Source organism: Ambystoma mexicanum, chromosome 8 (assembly GCF_040938575.1).
Source record: "Ambystoma mexicanum isolate Mex_15411 chromosome 8, UKY_AmexF1_1, whole genome shotgun sequence".
NCBI lineage: Eukaryota > Metazoa > Chordata > Amphibia > Caudata > Ambystomatidae > Ambystoma > Ambystoma mexicanum.
In genome coordinates, this window is record NC_090929.1 from 787,143,590 (window position 1) to 787,155,606 (window position 12,017).

Sequence of the window (12,017 nt, forward strand, 5' to 3'; positions counted from 1 at the left end):
AGTGTTTGCTTGAGTCACAGTAATTGTGGTCCCTTTGTGTAATCTCTGCTACTGCTCATATACTCTTGAGATAAGCCTGGCTGCTCTGCCACTGCTACCATTCTGACATAGCGGTACAGGCTTGTACCAAGGGTAAAACTTGTATTGCCACCTGTGGTCTTAATTGTGTTTAGTGGTCCCTAAGGGCACTGCACAGGATTCTGCCGAACACAAGGGAAGAAGACTCCTGACTGGATATTCTCTGTCGTTGAAGGGTAGATAGCTCAGGACTGCAGGAGGGCTTCCCAGGGACTCGTGAGTTGCAGCAGCCATCTTCTTCTCTGCTTCGCTTTGGTTCTTGTAGTTCCAGTGACGACTCTCACTTCCAGCCCAAGAGTCCTGCCTTTTATGCGAAAATCTCCCATTCACACAGCCTGGCTGTCAATCACACGGCAGGCAGGGTTGACTAGCCCGGACAACCACTCCAGCCAATGGACACAAAGTGCGACTTGGGCCTCCAAGGAGACCCTTTGCAGGGGGTTACTAAACCCCTCCCTCACATTCAGCCCACCTAGGCACTCAGACGCCAAAGGAGGGCTTCTTCGTTGAAGCCCGCCTAAGGTCGGCGAACAAAGAAGGCAAACCTGGTTTGCTGCACAAAGTAAAACACAAGAAGGGTATTAACAAAAAGAAATGGCGACTAAACCCGACCAGAGCCAAAAGAAAAAGTATTTGGTCAAGCGGGTTTATGTTCGAGGCTAATATAATAGCCAAAAACAGTACCACGTTTATATAGTATAATCGCGGTAAAAAGGATAGGGTAGATACCACTGCCACCAGCCAAGTCTTAGTGTTAAGGGAGCAAAGCAAGGCTCCAGGAGGTACAGACAAAAAGGGGTTAGGGTTATCCCTTTCCAATACTCCATGTAAGATGGGGTGTGCTGGGTCCGGAGGTTAAATGACTACATAAAGTAAATGGCAACTTTACCTGTCTCTGGGGGACAGTAGTCAGCCCCAGAAAAATGGAGTCAGTGGGAAGTCTTAAAGACAACCCTGTGTCACTGAAGGTGCTGTGTAACACACACACGAAGTTGGGCTCATGGAGTGGTGTGGCTCCAGAGTCCAAGATCACGCAAAAAGTAGAAATACACATGGCAAAACATATATAAGAGTGGGGAAAAGGTTCACACTCTTACCAGGTGGAAAAAATAAACTCCAGAAATCCAGCAAAGCTGCTGAGGGACTCACTAGGTGAGGGAAATTAGCCATAAATGAATTCTCCTTAAAAGAGACGATTGGGTCATTATCCACTGCTCTAGAGGTATCCTCAACATCACGATAGCTGAAGTGATCAGTGCGGAAAATGCCAAAGAAGATTGATGGAAACTACTACCACTATATAACTGAAATGAAGGTGTTACAAGAACACATCTCCTCTTGTTGATCTGGTTGTAGATGTCACTCCTAGCAACTTGTTATTGTTTCTTATTAATGATAAATAAGGGATGTTGTATTATTTTAAGTCTTTAGAGTGTGATGATGTTGGGCTCATGCTGTCTGAATAAAAGGCATGACCTGCGCCCAAATGGGCTGTCTCTGTTGTGATAAAATCTGTGTATGTCTTATTTATCCAGCCTGACCCCGTCGGCTGGGGATAATCATCTGCCAACATTCTTGGCACCCATCTGTGGCAAGGTCAATAATCTGACCTTGTCAAGAGTGGATTGGAACCACTTTCATCCTGGGAGCAGATCCCCTATGTAAGTGCTTATTCCAAAACAAAAGGAGTGATGTCTAGAAGGTTTAAAATTAATCTTTTCTTTTTTTGTAACTTCTTTTTATTAACAAAGTTTCAGCACAAAACAGTATCAAACAACATACACAATCAAAGGAAGTGATTCCCAATAGTCCATGCCAAACGGCTCCCCCCGGGGCCCTCCTACCCCCCACCCATTGTGATCGAGAGGAAGTCTCAGGCACAGCCTTACATTGTCCGTTGTAGCATACGCACCGTGTCCCAGTGGGAAGTCAATGTCTCTTTGAGCAATGTCCCTTTTGTCTGAGTCTCCCCCCCCCCCCAACCCCCAGCTATTAACTATTACCACTGCAACTGTTCAGGATTAAGGTAGGTTTCCTAGAGTGTGAATGGGGGTGTTCATGCTATGTGTGTTCAAGTGAACGGCAGGTATGGATAGGGATGTCTGTCGACCACCGATGGTCGATTCGATTGATGTATCTGGGTCTGCTGGTAAATGGACTAGATTCGCTGTCTTGGTGCCTAGCGCCCCCGTGCGGAGTGGGCTTTGTTTGTGAGGGGGGTCAAAGAGGTCCCAGAATACACATGTCAGTTCCGCTCTATGTGGGTTGTAGTGCGCTTCTTTTCAGAGAGCATGTTTTGGCTAAAAAAGGGGGTCAATTGTGGTTCGGTGAGTGGCGCTGTTGCTTTCCAGTTCACTATTAACAGTTTGCATGCGGCGAATGCTACAGTGTTCATGACTCTGCATGCTGACAGATCAGTGTGCCAGTCCCTATGGTTGGCCCTGAACAGCATATGTTCCGGGTCGGTGTAATGTCAGCATCTGGTAAGTGGGTGATCAGTCGTCCATGCACTGATTGCCAGTATGGTGTGATCTTTGGACACAACCATAATACGTGCCCCATTGTGCCCATTGCGCTACAGCCTTGCCAGCAGAGAGGAGATGGTATCAATCCCATATTGTGTAGTTTGGATGGGCTGTAATAGAGGCGTTGGATGATTTTAAATTGGATTTCTCTGTTTTTTACATTCAGTGAGGTCCCCGGGATGTCTGCAAAATACTGGTATATGTATCCCATCTCAATCTGGGTGTTAAGGTCGCGCGACCATGCTACCGCAAGGGCGGAATTCCTCCCCCACATTATTCGGGATGGCCATGGAATAAAAGGTGCGAAGGCGCGGGTGGGTATCTATCTGGAGTTAGAGTTCCTGGTCGCATGGGGCAGGAGGAGCTAGTCTAGAGTTCTATGTGGTGTACCGTGTAATCTCTGCACAGATTGTGCTGTACTGTAGCCACTGACCAGCAATGGAGGTCCAGTGATGTAGCGCCCTCCGAAAGGGTTTGTAGTCTTGGACCCTCGCATAGGACCAGTATTTTAATCCGCGCCGATCAGGTGTTTTGTAGCGGGTGGATTATAGGTAGCTGACTGAGCGAGAGGAGACCCTTGATTGACAGCCAAGTGGGTGCTTTCTTGGTATCGATTCCCTACTGAGCTTGTGCCATTGGGCTACGGTCGAGCCCAATACTGGTTGTGATTTGAGCCAACAAATTTGGGCCGCCTGGTAGTAGTTTCTCCATGATGGTAGAGCGAGGCCACCGTCTGATTTGGCTGCTGTAAGGATCCCCAAGCGGATACGCCGTTCTTGCCCTGCCAGATGAATCTCTAAAATGTGGCATCAATGGTTTTATATATCTTCGGGCTGGGGGCGCAAGGTAGCATCATTGCTAGATAGATACATTTGGGCATCAAATTAATTTTAATGGCGTTGATTCTGCCATTCAGGGAAAGAGGTAGGGTGTCCCATTTAATGAGGTCAGAGAAAATCCTCTTGACCGTGTGTGGATTGTTGAGGTCTCGAAGATCTGACGTGTGTGCTGATATTGACCTATTGACTATTGATATTGACATATTTTATATGATTTGTTTGCAGTCAGATATCAGGTCGGAGCGGTAAGATCTCTGATTTGGCCCAGTTGACCCGATAGCCCGCCATTGGGCCATATTGTTGTAAGAGGTACCGCACTCTGGGGAGGGACGTGGGGATGTTGCCAATATATAGGAGGAGGTCTTCGGCATGAAGAGAGATCCAGTGTTCCACTCCCCCTCTCAAGAGCCCCCACCACTGAGGATCAGTTTGCAGTATCACAGCTACTGGCTCGATGGATAAGGCATATAGGAGGGGCGATAATGGGCACCCTTGGCGGGTACCTGAGTGTAGAGTGAAGGGATCTGACGTGAGGCCATTGGTAGTTACTGTAGCTTCTGGGTCTGTGTACAATAGGCATATCATTTTGATCATAGAGGGGGGAGACCAAAGCCTTCAAGAGCGTGGAACATAAAGTCCCACTGGACTCTATCAAATGCCTTTTACGCATCGATTGTGAGGAGTGCGTCCTCTTGCCTCTGGTTCAGGGTTCTTCCACAACATGTAGAAGTCAGCGCACATTGTCACCTGAGTGCCGTTCACGTATGAATCCTGTCTGGTCTTTGTGGACCAGGCAGAGTAGGAGTGTTTCTAATTTCTGTGCCAGGCCCTTCGCGAGGACTTTAGTGTTGGAGTTTATCAACAAGATGGGTCTATAGGAGTCACACTCATCATTGGGCCTTACTTTTTTATGGAACACTACTATGTTGGGGGTCATCATTGTCCTCGGCAAACTGCCTCCCTCCGCAACATCTGTGAACACCGCATGGAGTTTGGGGGCAATATCGTCAACCATTGTCTTATACAGATCTATCGGAATCCCGTCCGGGCCCGAGGCTTTGCCCCGGTTTAGGGTGAGAATCGCCCGTCAGACCCCATCAGGGGGTGTCCAGCGCCTCATATTGGGCCGGGGTGATTTTAGTCAGTTGGATTGCGCTCAGAAAGCTGCGCATTGCCTGCGGAGAAAGTGTCTCAGGCTTGGCGTACAGATTGGCGTAGAATTCGGCTAATCTGGAATTAATGCCGGCATCTCCTACAATGAGATTCCCATCCCCGTCTCAAATAGAGGTGATCGTTGTGGCTGCTTGCCTCTTGTTCAGGGCGAGCACCAATAGGGCGCAGGAGTCTATCATTTTCTAGGTCGTACTTTTGGGAACAGCTCGAGAAGGACTTCTGGACTCTGACGGTCGTAACATCTTTAATATCTGCCCGTAGCTTGCGCAGTTGTGTAAGAGTATGCTGATCTGGTGCTGCTTTATGTTGCTTTTCTAGGACTTGTAGGGCGAGTGTTAGGTGATTTTCCTGGGCACGCCATTGTTTAAGTTTGTGTGCCCACCTAGAGATACACGGGCCACTCAAGAAGACCTTAAAGGCGTCCCAGCCTAAGATGGTAGTGTACGGGGGATGAATATTTGTGTCCGAGAATATAGCCATGTCCTTCCGGAGATGTTCTACGAAGTCTGGGTACGCAAGGGCTCTTAAATTTAGTCGCCTGCTCTGGGGGTTCCGGGGCGTATTTTGCAGGGTTAGGCTGAGCTTGACTGGTGGCGCGTGATCGGAAATGGTAATGGGCAGTATAGAGCAGTCATCGAGAGAGTGTGTCACTGTGCACGGGGCTAGCCAGTAGTCTATTCTCGAATAGCTCTGGTGTCTGTAAGAATAAAAGGTGTAGTCCCTGCGCAGGCCATGCTTGGTCCTCCATATGTCTTCTAGGCCCAGATCTGCGAGGAGGGAGGTGAGAGCGGCTAGTTTCTTTGGCCTGGTCATGGCCAGGTGGCTTGGGCTTTGTCTTTGTCTGTCTAGATCCGGAATAAGTGCAATGTTTAAATCCCACCCCAAACAAACGTGAGTCGCCTCATGAAGGGTGCACATGCGGCAAAGGTGTGAATGGAGAAAGCTGCAGTATCAGACTTTGGGGCATACATGTTGATGAGCGAGATTGGATGCTGGTGTAGTAGGCCTTGCACTAAGACCTATCTCCCTACCTTGTCAACGACTGTATTTTGGAGTTAAAAAGGTACCCGTCTGTTAAATAAGACGGATACTCCCTGTTTGCCCCAAGAGGGGACGTGAGCGTCCGCCCCTACCCAACCCCTCTCCAGTTTCTTAGATTCCACCTTGTTAAGGTGGGCCTCTTGAAGAAACATATCCCCCTGGAGATCCCTCAGGTGGTTCAAGACACCTCTGCGCTTTATTTGGTGGCCCATCCCCTGCGCATTTAGGGTTATCAAAGTGATTCTAGCCATCAGAATACTGGAATGGGCTCCATCTTGTCGACCCACCGGTAGGAGCCAGTCCCTGTAATGGTCCCCTGAGATGTGGTATAGTGATATAGCGCAACTTGTGTACCCACCACCCAACCATGATTTCCGAACCCGAGGTGCCACCCAAACATTGAACAATAACTAGAACTGCATAGAGTAACATTTCTAGTCGAACATTGGGTGTGGATGCCCATTGCCCAACACTAGGCCTTACAGCCCATGCATGGTTGTTCTGAGTACGAACATCGAGGCCGTACTCGTGGCCATGCATAACGAGGACCCCTCTACTTGAGGCTTAGGGTCGAGCATGCACATTCTGGCGTACCTGGTCCGTGCGACAACAGCGGCGTGATCGATACATGGGTTGGTGGTCGAATCTGCAGGCACACTCTGGGTTTGACTGACGTCGGCGTAGAGGTTGAGGGGGTCGCTAGATCGATGTTTGTGGGGGGTCAGATGCCATTGGGCCGTGCTGGCCGTGTGGACCGCAGCCATTCATGCAGTAGACAGTTTGCATTTCTCTCCCCGGGAGGTAAATGGGCATGACAGCAGTCCTGAGACAGAGTTAAGAGCAAATGGCATGCTCCAGGCATATGTATGAGGTTGTTCCCCTAACGGAGGTCACCATGGGCTTCTGGGTCTGCATCACGGTGCCAAGGCACATACGCGGCAAATACTGGAGTTCATGTCGTGTGTTCCTTCCGCCCCAGTCCGATCCCCTTAGGCCTTGACCCGCTCTCCGCCTCCGGCCCCCACCCGAATTCGGATGAGCTAGTCGCCTGAGGCACCGATGATCCTTGGTCGATTTCCCATGGGTAGTCCGTGGAGTCCAGGTTTTGGCGTTGCAGGAATCGCCAGGCGTCCTCTGGGGCATCATTCGAGCGCCATTGGCGGTCTATCTGTACGCACCATACTGCCAGAATCTTCAAATAGTGCCTCAGATCACGGCCCACTAGCGCCTCGAAGAGGGGGTTGAAGCCCCTCTGTGAAACCTCCGCAGAGTAGTCATTGAAGAGTCTAATAGGCACCCCTTCCATGTTCACCTTCCCAACCACTCTATATGCCTTTAATATCGCCATCTTGTGTTGGAAATTCAAGAGTGGGAGCATAATCGGTCTTGGGCGCTCCCCATGTGCTGGATTTGGGATTGGTGCCGGTGGATCCTTTCTGTTATCAGTTGCCTGGGGTTTTCAATATGGAACAGGTCCTGAAGAAAGTTATACATGAAAGACTCCAGGTCCGGTTCTTCTGCATTTTCAGGGAGGCCGATCATCCTGAGATTGTTTCATCTAGACCTATTTTCCTGGTCCTCCATCTTTGCGCCGAAGCGCTGAACTTCTCTGTTGACACTGTCTAGTTCTGTAGCTGTCGAGTCCTGGTTATATTAGAGTGAGCTGATGCGCTGCTCGTTGTCGGTCGTTCTCTCAGCCTGGATTGTGAGTCTGGCCTGGACGTCCTAGAGGTCCCGTTTTATATCCTGCATGGTGATATTAGTCTCCTGGGTGTGCTGGCCGATGAGTTTCATTTCAGCCAGGATGGCCTGCAGTTGCGACGGAATGTCCATTGTTTCTTTGCATCTTGCAGATCGCCTGGGTGTGGATGGTGCAGTGGTTACGTCTCCTGCGGGACCCGGGTGTTAGTCTGTGGATCCCTTTAGCATAGCCCCCCAGGCGTCACCTATCGATGGAGTGCGCACCCTGGACCTCTGTGGATGTGAGACCGGTGGTATTGCGCTACAAGAGGTGACTGGATGTGGTGCCTCCTTTGTGTCTTCAGTCCAGACCGTGAATGGGGCGCTGGGCTCTTTAGAATTTCCGGATCGAAGGGTGAGACTTATGAGAGCCCACGGGGTAGCGCAGCAGGGGGCAGAGAGCGTTGGCGGGCTTTGTCCGCCGGGGCCTGTCGGCCAATGGAGGGCGGCTGAGCGGCAGGTGAGTCTACATCGGCGGCTGGTAGTCCAGCGGGCTGTACCCCTGTGGCTGGGGCCTAGGTCTCACCTGGTCATCTGCCAAACCCAGGAGCCTGGAAACATGCTGTTGCGGGGGCGAGCTACCAACAGTAGAAGTCCAGATGGCCTAGTAGGGATAGATGCTGCTCCTTCCACTCTGTGGGGTGCGTTATCTGCCATAAAGAGGCCTCACGTGCCGCAGTTGAAGGTTTGACCTGTACGCTGAATGACGACCGGCCCGCTATCTGGAGTATGCACCGCTAGCTCCGGGGGTCTGTGGCACCAGTCACCGGGGCAGATGGGTTACAGTGGCCAGGGATGGGCCAAGCTGGCAACACTTGATAGAAACAGCACGGTTATGGGAACCTCTTGTGTAACCGCCATTTTCTTTACAGGCAGTGCGCTCGTGTGCCTCCTGTTCCCTAGGTATAACGTTCACCTTGTATCCAAAGGGACGCCACTCGACAGGCCTGGGATGCTTCTGGGTACACTGTACCTTCTCCGAGATTCCTGCCACCAGAGGTCAGTTCTAGGAGACAGGAGGTGGATGTTAGCTACTACTCCTTCCCTCGAGGACCACCTCCCTGTGCTTCCCCTGCGGTTCCCCTTGGGACTTCTCTCACCTTGGTTTTAGTTAAGGTGCGCTCTCCATCCTGCCGTTCCGGGCAGGGGCGCGTCGTCGCTGGGCACCGTACCGCTGAGTTACTTCACTGGCATGGGCCTGGAGTCCAGACCGGATGCGACTCTGCTTTTGAGGTAAGTCTTTCGTATTAAGAATAAATGTCTGTAATTGTGGGAGTTCCGAGTAACCTTCTCCTTCTTTCTTGCAGATGCTGAAGGAATGATGATGGAAAATGAACGAGCCGCTACTGGAGGCAGAGCTCAAAAAGGTAAAAGATGCGTAAGGCGCGGCGCTGAGAGCGTCCTAGAAAGTTGGCTAACATGTGCTGTTGTTTCTTGCAGGTCGCGGAAGGAATCCTGGAAGAAAGTGATCGAATGACCAGTCGCCGAATGGACAGTTTTCAAGAGGCGACGGAATTTCCAGGAGTGCTTGGTAAGTAGGCTTACTTAATGTATTATTCTCGTTCTTCTTCCAGGGATGTTGCTGGAGGAAAAAAAATAGTGATGTCCAAGAAGACTCCGGGTGGATGGAGGAGCAGAAGCTGGGCAGGTAAGGATGACAGTGGTGGTTCTCCTCTCGCCCATGCAGGCCAAGATGCTGAGCAGCACCCGGTGAACGTCACGCTGCTAGAGCAGAATAACACGCAACGCGTGCCTCGGGCGTGGTTTAAATACCCAGCAGGTATCCCAGGTGCCTTCGGGGGGGGGGACCAGCCCTGGATACTAGACCGCGTGCTGCAGTTCCACATTGGTCCTTGTGGGAGCAGCCATGTTGGTCCATTGCCCATAAAAGCCCACACCTGCCATGTGAGCCTGATGCCAACGGCGCCAGGACAGACTCCAAGGGACCAGAGAGGGGCCAAATTGTGCCCTTCGGGCCTTGTTAAAATACTGTGGCGAGGGCCAGAAAGGTCGAGTTCCTTGGCCTGAGACTGAGGTTGTGACACTAGGTGGTCTTGCTGGCCCTCCAGACCGCCCCAAGGGGCACCCACCACACTTCCCCCACCAGTAGATCTTCAGGTGCGGGAGCGGGACGGGATTGCGGTCTTGCCCGGGTCTGCCTGGGGTTAATCCTTCCCCGGTGGGTGTTAGAGGCTGGGCAGCTGGATGGAGTGCGAGATCCGGTGATGCCCCCTCATGTCGGGGGTGCTGGTGGAGTCAGGGCTGGTGTGCGGTCTGCCTATGATGCGGTGCAGTGCTACCTCGGAGCTGAGTTGGTGATCCTCTGTGTATGGGCCTGGAGCCAGCCCGTGGTCTCCTCCGCACTGGGTCCACCCCACGGCGCCGCCTCTCCCCACCTCTGCGTGCCATATTGCTCGCACCTGGATGAAGCGAGTCGATGTTACATGCTGTCTGCCGCTCCTGAGTCAGTCGCACAGTGCCTGGAGAGGTGATTCGCTGGTGCGGCGGATCTGTGTGAGGAGCCGTCCCTTGAGGGGAGTCCACTGAACAGGGTGCATCCACGGCTCGGATCCGCTGCTCCTGGGCGTGTTGGAATGGCATTAGATTGGTGTTGTGCCCCATATCCCTCATCGGAGCCGGACGCGGCGCCGTGGCAACAGGGGGCATCTCACTGCAGCTCCTTGGCGTCTCAGCCCCAGTTAACCGATGTACATGGGAGTCAGTGTTCCTGCGTAGCCCTCGGCGGCAGTGCGGCATTGGCTGCAGGCCCAGCTGTTCTTTGCCGTCGGAAAGTAACTTAGCAGGCATGTAAGGTGCTGAAAATTTCAGGAGCTGTGCTGGCCGCATTCAGCTGTCGGTGAACGCGTTTGTAGTCGCTCTCTGGGGTTTAGAGAGGAGTTATTATATGTTGTGTCGGCGGGCTCACACAGAGCCTCACAGAGCCACGGCCATCTTGCTTGGGCTATCGAGCACCCCCCCTAAAGTTAATCTTAACCTCTGGTATTGCCCTGGGCAACCCTCCACATCATTGTTCTTGGCCTGCCAAGCCACTACAAAAGGGGTGAGACCATATTCAAATTAGGCTTGGTCGAACTCCAAAAGGGGCAGTCCAGTTCGATATGCTTGGTCACATCCCTTCTACATGAGACCACAACCATATCCAAGCATGATTCGGCCTCGTTGGGTCTCATCAGTGAGGATTAGCTTGGGTCTCTAGGCCCAACAGGCACAAGACCCACATCTGGGCATAACCGTCCCACTCGGGTAACTACAGCAAAACAAAAGGGACAGAGGTTAAGATGTATTCTAAACCTTCCAGCCATCACCTCTTTTGTTTTGCTGTTGTCACCCCGACTGGGACAGGTGTGCTAAGACTGGTGTCCCGTGCCTGCTGGTCATAGAGACCCAAGCTGCTACTCACTGATGATGCCGAAACATCTGAGGATTCTTCTGGTCTCATGCAGAAGGTGGAACCAATCCTCATTTGCATATGGTCTTTTCCCTTTTGTAATGGCTTGGCAGGCGAAAAACGATGGTCTGGAGGGTGCCCAGAGCAATGCCAAAGGTAAAAATGTATTCTACATCTTCCGGCCAGCACCTCTGTTGTTGTCCTATGTAAGTGCCTGCGTATATCTGAACAGTACCACTGTAGATCACCCCATTCCTCATAAAGAACATTGTGGCCAGTTTCTTTATTTTTCCCCCTTTCAGACAAGAAGCAACAAAGATCTCATTGCGGACCACCCCCAAGATCACAACTTTCCAGACAGAGTATTCAAGTTGTCAGATCATCCAAAAGTCGTAAAAGGTTGGAGCTGCTATGCGAAGCATTAGATAGCTTGTGTGGTCGCAGGGAATGCTTCCTTCCACCAGCAAACACCACGCTCCGTTAGCTGCGATGAAGCTTCCAAACATGGATTACTACAAGCTTGCTGTGGTGCGGCTTCCTGACAAAACCAGAGACATTCTAATACTTACTGTGGACACGCTGTCCAATGTGGGCTGCCATTATTTAGGCACGCCAGACCTGTACAGAAAGAAGGGGCAGGCTTAGCCCCCTTTTTATTTATTCCGACTGTTGTAACACCCCCGTGCGAGGAAGACAGGGTGAGATTGACATGGGGAGGAAGATCAATGGGAGAAGTAGGGGGAGCATAACAAGGGGGAATGGGAAGGTGTGGATTGTTTGCGGGAGGCTAAGACATGGAGAGGTGGCAGTCTAAGAGGCTAAAAAGAGGAAGGACGGTGGGCTAGAATGTAGAGGCGATTTGCAAAGAAGGTATTGGTTGGTGAAGAAGGTATTGGTGAGAGCAAGTAGTACTGTGCTGTAAGTGTGATTGTGTGTGTGTGTGTAAGGTGGGTGAGTGAGTGAGAGTGTTATGAAAAGTGTAGAGAGGGAGGGGAAGGGGACAAAGGGAGTGAAAGAAGAAAGAAGAAAGAAGGGTGGATTACTAGTGGTAGAGAGTGGAGAGGTGAGTGTAGCAGGGTAGAGAGCAGTAACATCGTAGGGCGAAGGTAGACATGTAGAAAGAGAGAGACATTAGGGGGACAGAGGAGTAAGAGTTAGAAGAGAATGTGGTTTGAGTTGAAAGAGTAGCAGAAGGACGGTACAGCGGTGAGA

The 12,017-nt window shown here is 51.3% G+C and overlaps 1 protein-coding gene across 5 annotated transcripts in view; it reads left to right on the forward strand.

Annotated features, from left to right (window-relative positions):
• The window catches only part of ARL6 (ARF like GTPase 6), a 2,156,307-nt gene that overhangs the window by 776,496 nt on the left and 1,367,794 nt on the right, over positions 1-12,017 (forward strand). The window lies entirely within an intron of this gene.